Source organism: Microtus oregoni, unplaced genomic scaffold, assembly GCF_018167655.1.
Source record: "Microtus oregoni isolate MIOR12 unplaced genomic scaffold, Mior012 000077F_ref0000221, whole genome shotgun sequence".
Classification (NCBI taxonomy): Eukaryota; Metazoa; Chordata; class Mammalia; order Rodentia; family Cricetidae; genus Microtus; species Microtus oregoni.
Window position 1 is genome coordinate 1,959,969 of NW_024544029.1, and position 17,722 is coordinate 1,977,690.

The following is a 17,722-nucleotide window of genomic DNA, read 5'->3' on the forward strand; positions in this document are numbered from 1 at the left end:
TAATCAGTTATACAGGCCAGAGAATGGTGGCAAACAACTTTAATCCCAGGACTTGGAAGAGAGAGGCAGATGGAGCTCTATGAGTCCAAGGTTACCCTGGGCTGCAAAAGATTGACCTAGAAACAGACCCAAGTGGTGGCTCACACCTTTAATCCCAGCACTAGGGAGGTGGAGACAAGAGTGATATGCCTGGGTAGAGAGGGGACTATAGAGGAGAAGACAGGAACTCAATGGGAGTGTCGTGTTTGAGAATTCATGGAGATGGGATCTCGCCCCTTTGGCCTGAAGATTTGGTAGAGGTAAAAGTTGGCTGCTTTTCTTTTCTGATCTTCAGGTTGAACCCCACTATCTGTGTCAGGGCTTTTTATTATTCATGCTACATTTGGCACCCACCTTTGGGGAACAACTTCTCAAAACAGCCATTTACCTGTGATCTTATAGCCACCGGCCTTGGCCAGAGTTACAAAGGATCAGAACCAATGCCCTACTGGCTGGGTTTTTTATTTCTTCTCTCCTGGTGGGCTCTCCCTGAAACCCTTTCTTGAGCTGTTGTCAAAATAGATAGCTACCTTGAAATCCAGTCAGGTTTTTAGTGTTCTGTGCAGGAGCAATAATCTTCACATCTTCATCAACATTGTCAGCAGATTTGGGGAAATTTTTGTTTGTTTGTTTTTGTTTGTTTGTTTCAAGACGACAAGGTTTCTCTGTAGCTTTAGAGCCTGTCCTGAAACTAGCTCTTGTAGACCAGGCTGGCCTCAAACTCACAGAAATCCACCTGCCTCTGCCTCCTGAGTGCTGGGATTAAAGGCGTGCACCACTACTGCCCAACTGACAATGGGGAGTTCTTAAAGGGAGGAATTAGTTTAAAAGGAAGTTTTTTTTTCCCCACATTAAAAAAAGGGAAATATCATTACATTGGAGGGATTTGTATCTCTGAATGATAATATGCTAAACAGTGTGAAATGAGAGGATAACTAATTAGGATGGGATTTATGTAATGTCAATTGTAAACATTATCAGTATTATCATTTTTGCTTTTTCACTAAAAACATTGGTTATTCTAAGTGCTAAGATACAGGCCCTGGAAATACTTAATAAAATGATCATAGAGATATTCAAATTCACACAGAGCAATTTAATGGACAACCAATTTTAGTGCTGCACTGTAAGAATAGAGAAGAGCAGCCTAAGGTTTTCAAACAATCAACCTTAATATATCCAGTAACTGCACAAGAATTTCCAAAAGATAGAGTAAGAGCTGAATGGACTCCTGTGCCAATGTTAGAGTTAAAGAGATTCAAGGAAGCAATAGTCTGATATGGCATGCATTTACCTTTTGTGAAGAAAATATTAAACTGGAAGTCAGTTTGTAATAGAATTATCCCTATAGACTGCATAGATTTGGTTAAAGCTCTTTTAGAGCCTGGTCCACAATTACAGTGGAGCTCATTTAGAGAAGAGACTAAGACTTTGAGCAATGGAGTAAAGCTAGAGGGAAATCACAGTCACTGACCGTTCCAGATAGCATAAGAACGGGGCACAAAAGCTGCTAATCTTCCAAAGACACCAACAGACATACCTTTAAGATGGTTGACAGACAAACCTGTATAGATTGTGCAATTTCCAGTTTTAGAACTGCTAGTATGGGAGCAACTAATTGCTTGGCATATTGAAGAATCAACCAGCCCTTGGAATTCTCCTGTATTATTGTTTAAAGAAATCTGGAAAATGGAGAATGGTGACAGATCGAAGAGCTGTTAATAAGGTGATTCAGCCAATGGGCTCTCTACAGTCTGGAATTCCTTTGCCTTCTCTATTATCTAAATGATGGCCTCTTACAGTTATTGATTTAAAAGATTGTTTCTTCACTTTCTTTACAAGAAAAAGACAGAGAAAAATTTGCTTTCATATTGCCCACTTATGACAATTCTCAGCCTGTTAAGAGATATCAATGGAAGAGTCTCAAATAAGAAATGCTAAATAGTCCTACCATGTGCCAATATTTTGCAAGCCATTGGAAATAATGCATAGCAATTACCTGAATATATAGTTAACCATTACATGGATGAGATTTTACTATCTAACTCAAATATAGATACTTTAGAATGTTTGAAGAAGTAAAGAAATTTTTGACTTATTGGGGATTACAAATTGCTCCTAAAAAATACAAAGAGAAGATTTTATTAATTATTTAGGCTATAAAATAGGTTTACAAAAAAATAGACCACAAAGAGTACAAATTAGAAGAGATTGATTGCAGACTGTTAATGACTTCCAAAGATTGCCAGGAGATATTTCCCATCTATGGTGAACTATTGGGATAGGTCCTGATAACCTGGTTAATTTAAATAAAACCTTATATGATTCCAAGGACTTAGATAGTCCAAGGGAATTATCAGCTGAAGCTGAGAGAGCATCATTTTTGATTGAAGAAAAATTACAGAAGGTACATGTGGATCACATGGATCTGAATCTTAGCTACATTCTGGTCATATTGTCCTCCAAACATTTCCCTACAGGAATTTTAATGCAAAGGGAAGATATTATCTTAGAATTGATCTTTTCCCCCCACATAAACCAAGTAAAAAATTTAAAACTTATATGGAAAAGGTCTCTAAGTTAATTCTAAAAGGAAAATTGAAACTTCATCAATTAGCAGGAATAGACCCAGCAGAAATTATAGTACTTTTAAATAATAACAAAATTAACAAATTATGGAAAGAAAGTGATCCCTGGCAAAGAGCTTATAGTAATTTTCTGGTAGAGATAAATAACAACTATCCCAAAAGCAAGAGAATCTGACTTGTAAAGAGAACTAACTGGATTCTTCCTCTCATTGTATGGGATACACCACTAACTAGAGCCCCTATATTCTATACCGATGCAAATAAATCAGGAAAGGCAGATTACAAATCAGAAAACATGTAAAGTAGATCAAATCCCTTATGATTCTGTCCAAAAGTCAGAATTATATGCTATTCTCACAGTATTAAGAGATTTTAAAGAAAGACCTTCTCAACATAGTTACCAATTCACAATATGCAGCAAGAGTTGTTTTGTATATTGAAACCAATGAATTCATACCAGATGGTATAGAATTGACTTTATTATTTATTCTGTTACAAGATGCAATCAGGAATAGGAACCACCTCATATACATAACACACACTTGATCCCATACAGGGCTGTCAGGTATTCTAGCACAAGGTAATACAGAAATCCATCAATTATTAATTGTGTTGAAGTCCTTAGCATTTTATAAAAAAATCATGTCAATAGCAAAGATTTTAAAAAAAGACTTTTCTATCACATGACAACAAGCCAAGGAAATTATAAGGAAAGGCCCGACTTGTTCTTTATACAACCAAATACCACTACCTGCAGGAAGTAACCCAAAGGGTCCTCAAAGGAATGAAATCTGGCAGATGGATGTGTTCCATTTTGTAGAACTTGGAAAACTAAAGTATGTACATCACACCATTGATACCTATTCAGGTTTTCAATGGGTAACTGCTTTGAGTTCAGAAAATGCTGATTTGATAATCACACATTTGCTGGAAGTTATGGCCACCATGGTTATACCTGTACAAATAAAGACAGACAATTCTCCAGCATATGTCTCTAAGAAAATGTAACTGGTTTTTGCATATTATAATGTAAAGCATATTACAGATATACCATACAATCCTATAGGCCAGGCAGTTATAAAAAGATCATATCAAACTCTAAAGGATAAATAAACAGAAAAGGATGATTAATACCTCCAGAAATTTTAGGCCAAAATTATCTCAGGGCCTGTACCTAAAGGCCTGTAGGACAGAGAAAAGCCTGGTTCAAGTCTGAGGGAACTGAGTGAGGATGAGACAGCAAAAACTAGGTAGACGCCCCTCCAGCCAGAAGGAGGGCTTGGCTGTCTCTCCTTGGCTGGAAGTACCCCCACATCACACCATGTCACTTAACCTATATAAGCTGATGCTCACAGTAATAAACTGAGTTCCTGCTTTGACTTGATTCCCTAATACATTTGACTGTCCTGCATCATGGGGCTGTGGAATGGGCGGATAGCGCACTCATCTTCCAGGGGAATAAGGAGGCTAAGGAAGCCTAGCACAGAAATAGATTGCATACTCCTGATTTGGACCTTGAGATTTCAGTCCTGTGCTCCAATGTGGGTCTCTGTCTCTGTCTCCTTTCATCGCTTGCTGAAGGTTAATATTCAGGAGGATGCCTATATGTTTTTCTTTGGGTTCTCCTTATTTAGCTTCTCTAGGATCACTAATTATAGGCTCAATGTCCTTGGTTTATGGCTAGAAACCAAATATGAGTGAGTACATCCCATGTTCCTCTTTTTGGGTCTGGCTTACCTCACTCAGGATAGTGTAAAAGGAGAGAGAGCACGAGCAAGGAACTCAGGACCGCAAGGGGTGCACCCACACACTGAGACAATGGGGATGTTCTACTGGGAACTCACCAAGACCAGCTGGCCTGGGTCTGGAAAAGCCTGGGATAAAACTGGACTCTCTGAACATAGCGGACAATGAGGACTACTGAGAACTCAAGAACAATGGCAATGGATTTCTGATCCTACTGCACGCACTGGCTTTGTGGGAGCCTAGGCAGTTTGGATGCTCAACTTACTAGACCTGGATGGAGGTGGGGGTTCCTTGGACTTCCCACAGGACAGGGAACCCTGATTGCTTTTCAGGCTGGGGGGGGGGGGCTTAATTGGGGGAGGGGGAGGGAAAGGGGAGGCAGTGGTGGGGAAGAGACAGAAATCTTTAATAAATAAATAAAGAAATAGATTGCATATTAACTTTGAATTTTCTTAGTGCTAATGAGAAAGGAACAAAAGCTTCACAGAGACATGAACAATAGAAAAACACTTCTGAATAAAATCAACAGGTGTACTTCAAAGATGTGTTGAACACAAAATGGAAAACAGATGTGATACATTGGGAAAGAGTTTCATTCTTATTTCCACAGGAGAAGAAAAGCTATAGATACCATCAAAATTAATCAAGATTTGGTTTGAAAATGAGAAACCTCTTGATAAGGAGAAATGACAGCTCATCCAGAGAGGTGATAATCCTACAAATTGTAAGGAAATCTTCAAAGAGTTGGGGCAGGGTTCTGTTCTTGTCTTTGGAGGAAAATAGAAAATATCCATCTTCAAGTAGTCAAGAGACCTTGGACATCCAGATTTCTAAAGAAGACACAGTGTTTTCTAGATAGAATCATTGCAGAATATTTTGGTCACACTGTGAACCCCAAAATTGCATTATTTACTAGAAAAACCTGTTCTTAGCTGTGGTGTGGCTCAGCCCTAGCACACACTTTAATCCAGAGCTTTCCACTTGAATATTGTAAACAGGATTAAATAAAATCAGCCATAGATCAAAAGGAGCAAGCAACCAGTTGACATGAAAAAAAACCATAGAGAGTAAGAGAGAGTCAGGAAGATAGAGAGATGCACAGAAAGTAGTAGGGAAAGACATTCAGTTGAAGGAGGTTTTGTTTGAGATGGTGACATAGGAGTTTAGCTCTTTGGGGGATGTTAATGGAGGAGGAAGCAGCTGGGTGCTTCCCTCTGCCTCTCTGAGTTAGCAGGTTTTCACCCCAGTATCTGGTTCCTGAGTCTTTATTGATAAAACAGAACAATAGAGACTTAGTTAAAAGCAACATAGAATGGTAACCTTCCAATATAATCACCCTTTCTCATGGTCTTTTGTACTTGAGTTAGTACAGTTCTGTCCTTCCAGCTTCCCAGATCAGAAATGTTGGCATCGTCTTTGATTCCTGTCCTTTTGTTACAAACTTCCATGTCTAACCTGACAACAGAGTTTGTAAACTTTATCTTCAAACTACATTCAGAATGTGCCACTTTCCCCTGAAACACTTGCTATTCACCCTGGCTGTACAATGACCACTTCTTTCAAGTGTCCCAGATGGTCTTCCTGCTTCTATTTTATTTCTCATGTAGCTTCCCCAAACTACCCCTTTTTATTCTCAAAACAGTAAGCTAATCATCAAGAAACCATGTGTAATAAACTCTAGCAGGACTGTGAGGAGAGAGGAACCCCAATTCACTGTTGGTGGGAATGCAAACTGGCTCAGTCACTGTGAAAATCAGTGAGATGGTTCCTCAGAGAGCTAGAAATTGAATAACTGTTTGATTCTGCTACAGCACTTCTGGGACAACACGCAGAGAACTCTTTTCCCTACTTCAGAGATGTTTTCTCACCCATGTTCATGGATGCTCCATCACAAGAGCTAGGAAACAGAATCAGCCTAGATGTTCACCAACACATGAGCGGCTGATGAAAATGTGAAACATATATACAGTGGAATTCTATTCGGCTATAAAGAAAAAATTATGAAATTTACAGATAGATGGAAAAAAACTAGAAAAAAATATAAAGAGAGAACTCACGCAGGCTCAGAAAGATAAACACCACATGTTCTCTCCCAAATTACATAACATAGGAAATATGAAAACGTAAGTGTGGAATTTGGGGAAATGGAAAGTTTAAGCCTGGGCGGATGCAGAAGGATGAGGAAATGGAGGAGGAGGGAAGATTAAGAAAACTAAGGGGGCATGAAAAGTCGTGCGGAAACTCACATCGGCAAGGCAATTAGATATACAGTTGTGGGGAGGGGCCACTGGGACAGTTTGCACCTTGAATAATGATGCAAACCCTAGTGTCCACTGTGATCTGTTTCCTTATGAGCTGGTCAGGGAGGTCCCAGAGGCCCTGCCAAAACAGCACAAGTTGTTGCCACTTTTCTTTCTTGTCCACCAGGACTTTGATAAGACTCTTTTGCTGAAGAGTCAACACACCTGGGTTGCAAAATGCAGAGAAACGAAGTCAAAACTGTGTCAGACGTTTCTTCCTTGCTGGCTAGCCTCCACAGTGCGGAAGCTCCTTAACAGTCTTGGCTAAATCGACGATTCCATCTTGTCAGGCAAGATGCATACCTACTGGTGCAGGGGACAAGTCTGTTGTGGGAGGAACCATCTTCTCTGATTGGATTTGGGGCCCATTCCGCCAGAGAGAATCCGTGCCTCTTAGTATAAACGCAGCCCCAAATGCATAGCCGAGAGGTCTTAGATACTTGGTGCGAACTTAATACATTTTTTTTTAAAGCTAAATTCTCATAGCACTAGGCTGTAGTCTAAATAGTTGTGTTTATGCCCACAAATTTTCCTTTAATCAGAGAAGCCTCTCTTTACAACGGCAGCAGAATATAGAGGTTCGTCGTGGTGCTTAAGGAGCCGAGAAGAAGAGACAGTTAAGGGCTCAGCCCCAAGCAAGACATCATTGTATACCATCCCATCTAAGACTATAAATTAGAAACTAATGGTACCGGCTCAGAGGGAGGCTGGTTCCCTGCATTGCCAGTGCCCTACCAGGCGCATCTGCGTAAGTGTTGCCATGATCCATCCTGAGAGCTGACCTGATCCCTCCCTGAACTCCAAATGAGATCCAAAATATCCTCAGAACGGAAATTGAGCCTGCTGAATGAGAAGAATTTGATACAAATATGTATGGGGGTAAGAATCAGTTCAAGTAGATTAGCCAACAGAAGAAAGTTCTTTGTTCCATAAAAGATCTGGTTCCAGTAATTCCGGACTTCAAACAGAGTGATGCGGAAGGGTCTAGAAGCTTACTTTCTCCCATCCTAGGGTGTGCGTGGAAAAGGAAGTAAACAGCTTGCACCGAGGACTGGGGAGAATTTGGCAAATAGTTCAGCTATTTTAAGAGAAAATGGCCTGCACCAAACAAGCGTGAGTCCAGTGAGCAGATGCGTTGGATCCTCCGTCCTGACAAAGGAAGAGGCTGTGCTCCTAGATCCCCAGGCTCTTTTCTGCAAAAAATCTGCAGGGGATGGGGGGAATGGCAGCGTTGGGGAGGAGAAGGGGCCTACATTCTGGAGCCTTTTTTTTTCTGCTTGTTTTCCTTGTCTGAACCTTTCAGTTCCTGTGTCTTTGACAGTATTCATAACTCAGCCCCCGTGTGCCAACAAACCCCATATGTTTTGGTTCTTTCCTTATCTTTTAAGCCAAGATAAGGTTGAAATGAGTACTGCAAGAGACTCATTATAAAACACACACAGAGGCACACACTAGCAGAGGTTGGGAACCGGCCCTTCCTCAGATTTGTGTTCTTTGCCGCGTATAACACAGATCCACACACGAGGTGGGGGGCAAAGATGTTCCTCAATTGAATGTGCTTAGCCTATTGTTACAATAACGTTCTCCTTGGGCACAGGACACGGACAATGTATCCCCATTCCTTCTATGGTTCCAATGACAAACCAAAGTTGTATTCCACCAGTGTTCTTCCTGGGGAACCAGTGAGTTTATAGGGATCTCTTACAGAGCATAGGTGACTTTACTGGCAGGAGTGTGAGGCCCTCTGGAGCAGCGCACTGAAAAGTTTGACCACACGTGGAAGCCACACAGACAAGGTCTTCTAACCTTCATCTTCCCAACCTATAGCCTCCAGCCCCTCCTGGAGAGCCCAGAACCTTAAGCAATTAGGGCAGAATTACATACAACGGTGTTGGCAGGAGCAGCTGGTTAGTCAGGTGAGGGTGATGTTCCCACCCCCTTCCTTCTATGAGTGGGTGTTTACAGTCAACAAACCCAGCTGGGACCTTTGCAAGCAGTCACAGCTGAACTCCTGAACACGACAGCTACTTGGCTTCAAGGCTGTTGGTTCTCCACCTTCCTGATGCTTTAATACAGTTCCTCATGTTGTGGTGACCCCCCAACTATAAGACTGTTTTTGTTGCTACTTCATAACTGTAATTTTGTTACTGTTATGAACATAATGTAAATATTTTTGGAAGTAGAGGGTTGCCAATGGGGTCGTGACCCACAGGTTGAGAATTATTGCTGTACAAGCTGTAAAACCCTCTTTTTGAAGATGTGTTATTTCATTTAGTTTTATTCTGTTGGGGACCGTGGACCCCCAAACCCTGAATTTCCTGTGACCCCCCCTCCCCCCACCTGCCAGAGTAAACAATTTGTTTTCCTATGCTTGCAGCTGCTCTGAACAAACAACTTGTCTTCCAGCTTCTCTGAGTACCAGACCCTCAGGAGTTCCTGATATCCTGGGAGTGGTTTCTGGGGGACTTGCGGCTGAGAGTTAGGGCATGGCAATTAGTCAAGGAGACCCTATATAAGCTGCCCTGGAACACAATAAAGGAACATCCTTGGGGGCATTCTTGGCTGTGTGTGTGTGTGTGTGTGTGTGTGTGTGTGTGTGTGTGTGTTTTAATCTCCAGGCCCTTGCCCAACTCACAAACCATACCAAAGCGAGTAGAGCAGGCATTGTTCCTCCTGCATTTTAACATACCTATGAGTCATCAGGGATTGTATTCGATGGAGTTGAAGAATTTATAGCTATAGTTTTCCTTAGTTATGCTAAAAGATAAAGTAGATATAAATATTGTACTTGTAATTATTGCTTGATACCTGTTTTGTCATATGTAATTTGACTATGTTAAAGTTAAAACCTTTCTTTTTTTACTTAAACAGAAAAGTGGAGGTGATGTGGGATTCCCCTCTGTATGCTGTGAATATCATTGGCTAATAAAGGAACTGCTTTGGGCCTATAGTAGAGCTATAGGGGAACAGAGCTAGGCGAGAAAAACTAAACTGAATGCTGGGAGAAAGGGCAGAGTTTGGAGAAGCCATGGAGCCACCATCAGAGACAGACCCACTGAAATTTTGCTGGTAGGCCACAACTGCATTGTGATGTATAGATTAATGGAGATGGGTTAAATTAATATGTAAGAGTTAGCCAATAAGAAGCTAGAGCTAATGGGCCAAGCAGTGTTTTAAATAATATAGTTTCTGTGTGATTATTTCAGGGGGTTGAGCTGCTGAGCAGCCAGGAACCAATAAGCGGCCTCTTCCAACAAGGGATATATATATATATATATATATAACCCCAAGAATGCTTCTTTATTCCAAGAGCAGCTTATATAGGGTCTCCTTGACTAATGACCATGCCCTAACTCTCAGCTTACTTAATATATACATATATACATATGTGCATATGTATATATTAAGTCATAGTCTTTAGCCTTGGCTGGCCTGAAGCTTGCTACAAAGACCAAACTGGTGCCTGCATTGAGATGGAGGGCATATGCTGCCACACTCAGCTCATCTGGGACATTTTAAAGCACAGACAATGGTGTGGTGATGAAATGGAGGCAGGGATTCTGCATTTCTGCAAAGGTCACACATGATGCCCATGTGGGAGGTTCTAGGGCTTCATCTACCAAGGACTGACAATTCCAGCCATCCTGTGTGGAAGTAAGGGGCTAGGAGTTAGAGATCCCCCCCCCACCCCAGACAGGCAGACAGATAGGAAAAGGGGCCATGACTAAATAACAGAAGTGGTGAAACTCTAAGATGGTTGGTTTCCACCTCAGCCTCCTGACAGAGTGTATTGGCATGAATAAACGCAGGCAAATATTAAAGAATATATACAAATTTAATGATTAAATAAAACTTACAGAACCGAGGTTCCCGCGTAGCACAGGAGGTAGGAAAGAAAAAGAACGAGAGGCCTCCTGCTCCCCGATTTATTCGTATGCATTCGCCCGAGGCAAACCCGCCCCCTAAAAGGGGTTGACTTAACCCTACAACAGAGTTACTTAAAACAAAAGCCTTTCTCTCCCATCAGTAGGGTTCCCCTACCTGAGGACCAGTCCCCTAAGTTCAAGGTCAGACCAGGATACGTGCACAGATAAGAATAATGGGTTAATATAAGTTATAAGAGTTAATAAGAAGCCTGAGCTAATGGGTCAATCAGTTTATCATTAATATAGACCTCTGTGTGATTTCTTTGGGGCTAAACGGCTGTGGGACCTGGTGGGAAGACAGAAACCAGGCAGGGCAGAAACCCAACAACAAACATTTAATCATATGGATACACCACATATTTGTTTATAAGCTCTGGCCCTATGGAGTTCTACAAATCATTGTCTTTACAGTTAGGGGTCTTTTGTTTTTTTCACACATACCTCATAGTCAATTTCACCTCATTGGAAACAAAGTTACCCTAGTTGAGAACACATGATCTAGCACACACCATTTACCACTAGGACGTAGCACTGATTTAACAGAATCAAAATCCTTCGGGGTGAAAAATAATTGAGAGGATGTTTACTTTTCTGTGGGACCCTGGGTGGGTGAGCAGCAGTCCTGTGCTTAGACACTTGCAACCATGAGGAGCTCACCGTCTCAGGGCCATCCCCCATCCATCTTTGGAGAAAGTTTTCTCATACTCAGAACCTGAATCTGGCATACCAGATTTCATTTTCACTTGGTACTTTGATTTCTTCAAAGTCAGGAGCAGCAGAGGGTAGGCACACACAGAATATTTGGCTTCTGTTCTTAGAATCCAGACAGTAACTATGTTCTTATGAGGCACAAACTTATGAGGCACCTGATATAAACGTCTAGACTTTATATTTCTAATAGTCAGGTGTAAAGTTTCCCTAGCATTTTGTAAAAAGCCTGCCACGTGAGTTCACACTACTGTTAATTACACTTTTCCAGGTTGTTTATCAGAGCTGATAAAAGTGGTAGAAAAAAAAAGCAGTCAGAACCAGAGTGCGAAGGTCAGGTCTGAAGATTTCTCCTCTATGGATGTATTTAAAATATCAAGTCACCAGTCACATTGCTGAAGACGCTAACATGGCTATCGTCAAGATGGAACGAGAGAGAAGGAAGCACACAGAGGCTCAGTGGCTAACGGTGAAATGGGCGAACCACACGGGGCCCTCACAGTGGAGAGTTGATAGAGAGCAGAGAGAGAAACACATCCCAAACTGTGAAGTCAGCTACGAAAGCCAAGTGGGTTAAGGACTGGAAGATGATGGCCTTCCTTCCCAAGTTCCTGTGAGCTCTCTGGCTTTTAACCAAACACGTGTTCATAGTAACTAAGATTAAAACAAAGAGATGATGGAATGAAAACAACCACAGGGGCGCCCTGTCACTAACAGTTAGCTCAATATGATCCAGTCTTAATTTGAGACTTAATGTCTCTAATATAAAGGAGGAGGTGTAGAACTTTCCATGTCTCCACGCATGGGGCAGTCACATGGGAAATGCTCTGATGGGGAATGCTCTATCAGGGCCTAGTAGGACTGTAGGCCTATCTTCACCCCACTCCCACCCCATCCCCACCTCCACTCCCACCCCCACACTCACCACCCCTACTACCTCTGACTCTCACCACCCCACCTCCACACTCACCAACCTCACCCCCCACCTCCACCTCCGCACTCACCACCCCTACTACACCCCCCTCTCTCACCACCCCAAACCCCACACTCACCACCCCCACCCCCACACTCACCACCCCACCCCCTATGTCCACTCCCACCCCCATACTCATCACCCCCATCCCCCACCCCCACACATCCTACCCCCAGGCAGTCCTCAGACACCTCCTCTGGAATTTAAAGAGGAAAATTTAACATTCACCATCCTTTCTCCAGGCCCCTAAAGAACAAGGTAGCACTTTTTGAACAGAAAAGCCACAATGCAATACAATATGGTGCGTGCATTCTGACTTGCCTGGTGAACTTGTATTTAAGTAAGGATGGGTTTGTTTTGTTTTTGTGGGTTCTTTTTTATATCAGTCGGAATTAAAATGTTTGCGTTGTCTTTTCTCTCTCCAACTCCAATGTTCTCAGATTCCTATGAGTTTACTGTCATGAGTCATCTGCCCTGTCTTGGTTCCTTAGAAATTGAAGCTCGAATTGCTAGGAAGCTCCATACTAGGCTTCTCAGAGACTGAGGACCAGTTGGGAACGTTATCGTGAGTAGAGAATGAGAAATGAGAAGAGCCATAGTTTAAAATCCCCCAAGTAACTCAAATATGCATACTTCTCTCTTCCCCTCCCTGGCACGCTTACTCTCCTGCCCAGGAGTAGAAGCAAATTGGCAGTGCAGATGGCAAAGACACACCTGCAAAGAGCTGGCATGGCTCTGCGAGGGTTTAAATGCGTGGCCGGTAGTTCCTTCTAATTAGGGAGTTTTTAAGCAAAGAACCCTAAACTTAGCAGATTTCATTTTGTTGAGTGCAAAATACATACGGTGCTCTATATTACGTCACCACGAGCCCAGGAAGGTGCTGTGCTCTGGCAAATGACTGGAAAGTAGGCAGGTGCCATAGGGAGCAGGGAAGGTGGCCCTGTCAATCTCTCCAAGCCACAAGTCTTTGTTCAGACGCACACACATTTTTATAGGATAAAAGGGTAATCATTTCCAAAGCTGCTTGAAGGAATGAGAAACTCAAGACAGGTTTCCAGTCATGAGGGGACAGGCTGATGCTCGCTCGACACCAGTCTACATCAATGCAAGGCTTTGTAATCCTGAGGAAAGGGCCTTGGCAAAGCGGGCACAGCTGCCTTCTCTGGTTCAGATTAGACAGCCTTGGATGACAAGGCCAGCGTGCCCAGGCCTCCACAACCCCTATGAGAACAGCAGCCCCAGATAAGCAGCCAGACCAGCTTTACTGAGGCAGCAGGCAGCGAGACAAGGCCACCGTGACGACTCAGGATTTCCTGCTGCTTCACATAGGAAGGATACACAGATTTACACAGAGACTTCTTTTCCCTCTTGAGAGTGTATAGATAGTGCACTTATTTTATTTCTTAAATTACTGTGATGCAGTGGCAAACATATCCGTGTGGTGTAAAATAAACACTCTTGGCTGTCTCCTACTTTCCCTGGTTTTATGGTGAAAACCTTCCAGGGTATCTGGAATCATACCTCTCCAGAGTGTACTCAGGACTTTTTATTTTCTGTCTCATCAGGTAGAAACTCTTTACTCACTTACTAGTGCTAGAAATAATCCTTAAGAGGAATCTCTCTGCCAATGCAAGATAACTCCAATCAGACCAGATTAGACCAAATCAAAGATGCCCACATTTAATGATTGCAGCGCTCCCAGGTGGTCAGGAACATGGTGTGGGGGGGGGGCGGGAGGAGATAGGGAGGGAGAGACCATGCAAAACCCGTGACCACATGTCAGCGACCTAAATAGCCTGTGGTGCTGGTGATTTGCTGAATGCATTCTGAAGTGTCGAATAAAAGGGTCATCCAGAAACATCCTTACAGATATGCCCAGAACATGACCTGGTCACATGGACATATAAACATGGTCATTACACAAGGACTTGAATTTCAACTTCTATTTCTTCTGCTGTCATCTGTTGTAGGGAGCAAGGACATAGCAGGAGGACAAAGTGATGCTGATGAAAAGGTTAAGCATGCCAAACCACAGACTAGCTCATCCTCCCCAAGAAACAGATGCTTTCCCCCATTGGTCCATGTGTCAGTTCAGTTGAGTTATATTTGCTGCATTAAATGGTTTATAGTTTTATCAGTGCTCTTACTTTTTTTTTTTTTTAAAAAAAAAAGTCATATTCTGCTTTCTTTGCTGCTCTTAACCCAAGGCAGAGGCAGACACTTACAAAACGATCTCCTTTTGTTTAACATTGCCAGAATACATGGCAACAGTGGACTACAGCACCGAACTGGGTGTCAGTGACCCAACTCTGAATCTGCCAATCTTGCCACTACACAAACGTTCCTTAGTTTTCTTGTAACATCAGAAGGAACACACGTTTCCTCATCCGTAATATTGGTGGGAGGATGGAATGAGCTGATGAATATTAGAAAGAAACCTTTCCCATGCTCTGAATCACTGTGTATTCTCACTGCAGAAGAGACACTGAATGCCGTTGTAAAAATGGCATCATGGCGCATGAGCATTTACTTTTGCTGCTGTATGAACTGCTATAAATAAACCTAGTGGTTCAAGGGGCTGGAGACATGGTTCAGTGGTTAAGAGCACGGGCTGCTCTTGCAGAGGATCCAGGTTCAGTTCCCAGCACCCACATGGTGACTCACAACAGTTCCTAACTTCAGTTCCAGAGGATCTGGCGCCCTCTTATGGCCTCTTTGGGTAACATGCACACATGATGCATATACATACACATGGACAAAATATTCAAAAGCATAAATGAAGTAGATATATTTTAAAAAGAAATACAGTAGTTAAAACAACACAAATGAGGCTGGCGAGGTAAAGCTGCTGTGCTCAAGTATAAGGGTTTGCGTTTGGATTTACAGAACCCATCCAGGCCAGATGAGGGGATAGACATCTGTGGCCCCACTCTTCTGTGAAGCTCGTGTGCCAGCTAGCTGCTTTCTGTAGTGGTGATGAGACCCTGAAACAAGGCAGAATGTGAGGGTGACACCCAAGGTTGTCCTGTGACCTCCACGTGTGTACTGTGGCATGTGTGGACACTCTTGTGCACATGTGTGAGCGCACACACACAGTGAGGGTATTAAAAAAAACATAAATCATTACCTTATACAGTACTAACGGTCAAAAGTCCAAAATGGTTCTCACCGGCTAGAACAAAGGTATCAGTCTGCTGGCAGTTTTAGCTTCCACAGGCACCCACAGCCTTGGGCTTGTGGTCCTAGTCTCCTTCTTTAAAGCCAACCACATGGGATCACATCCTTTCCACCTCGCTGTGTATCTGTCTCTCTGGTTTTTCTCTTCAGTTTTCATTTTCCACTTATAAGGGTCTGTGTTTCTTATTTTAAGGGAGAAGTGCTGGTTTGGGCACCATGTAGAGTATGCAATCCTTTGCATGAGGAATGTCCAGCCACTAGAGTAGGTTAGTCTGTGGGGGCATGATCGTCGTTAGTGACTTCCCACAAGGCACCAGTGAGCGAGGAACATTGTCATCGGCTCTGGGGATGAAGACATGGGCTGCTCATACAGGAACGTTATTCTTCTTAGCACACTCTGTTTATTCATCTCCAACATAAATTCAGATATTAAAATGTCGCACCTACAAAACTCATTATATCAGTGCCCTGACGAGACCGCCCAGCAGGTAAAGAACGTGCCGCACGCCTCCTCTGACGGCCTGAATTCTGTTCCTGGGACCCATGTGGAAGAAGCAAAGCTTGACACCCGTAAGTTTTCCTCTGACTTCCAAGTACGTGCTACGGTACAGACACACCCAAATACACTAAATAAATAGATATGTGTATAATACCTACATACATACATACATACATAAAACTAAAAAGTCCTTTGTGTCTGATTTCTCTGGTGACTTGGAAGTTAATAAACAAAGAAAGAGCAATTTTTTTAAATCTGCAAAATATTCATTCCTATTTTTAAAATTTATTTGGAAAACTTTAAAAAATCAATAAGAAAAAGATTTTTAATAAAGGCTACAACCCAAGCATGTACAAGTACTGTTACATATTTTGCACTTTCCCACATAGTTGATACAAGTGTTTATGATATGAAACATGATTATTTTGTTTTGCAAGACAGGGTTTCTCTGTGTAGCCTTGGCTGTCATGGAACTTGCTCTGTAGACCGGGCTAGCCTCGAACTCACAGAGATCCATCCGCCTGCCTCTGCCTCCTGAGCCCTGGAATTAAAGGTGTGCGTCACCACGCCTGGCGCTGCTAAACAGGGATATATCCGCATCTCACATTTATAAACTCTGGAAACATAAGTTGCAATGGCGGCATACTATTCAAGTGCAGCAAGGTCATAATTCATTTGGCCACTTACTGCCATAAATTCAACTTCCTAAACATTATGAAGGACAATGGTTCATAAGCAAGTCTTAGCGTTCACAACTGTTCATATCTCTAGTTATTTCCTTAGGTGAAGTTCGTGGAGCTTATGGGCCAAAGGGAATGAGTGAATCCAGAGCTGTTGACGCACGCTGTCTAACGCTCCTCACGTAGCAGGCTGGTTGCGTGCCTTGCAGCGTGACACCAGAGCTGCTTTCAACATTCTGAGCAGGGCCAGGCTCCTCATTCTGCCCTCAGATAATATAATTTCACTTGAAACAAGCGTCCCATTGTCCACATGAGCGTGTCTTTTGGAGCATGTGTGCACCTGAAAATGTTTCTCATGGGTTTGCCTGGCAGCTAGCTTGCCCCATGTGTGTACTGTCCTCTCATGAACATCACCTAATTTTTTCACGCCTGGTGTGAGTACTGAGTTAAAATACAAGAAATGAGAGATTTCAACAGCTCCTTGGAATTCTTTCTCTTCCTACTGGGCTCGAAGATTCTTGGTGCTTATCAGAGTCTCCCAGGGCTGCCGTTACCCAGTTTTCCTCGGAACAGGCTTTCTTTAGCTATTCCTACCGGCTCTGTGGGTTTCAAATTATTTCCTCGGGCCAGCTCAGCTGTCAGGGCTGGACTGGCCACCCTTCACGGGACAGGACATCGCCAGCCCGCTGCCTTTCCCATTGCTCCTGGGTCCTTCGGCACTTCTCTGATCTCTTCAGTAGCTCAGGGGATCTTCTTTCTATAATTTATTTTTATTTTATGTGCATTGAAGTTTTGCCTGCATATATGTCCCTGTGAGAGTGTCGGAGTCCGTGAAACTGGAGTTATAGATAGGTGTGAGCTCCAATGTCGTTGCTGGGAATTGAACTCAGTACCGCTAGAAGAACAGTCAGTGCTCTTAACCACTGAGCCATCTCTCCAGGCCCAGTGTTCCAGTTTCTTGAGAGAGAAGAGTGGGTCAGGCAGCTGCACCAGGTGGGGTTGGTATTTCTGAGGGGACCATTCCACGAGGGCTCTGCTTCCCCTCCTGTCATGGCCCTTGGTGCCTCTGGTTTGCCCTGGCTCTGT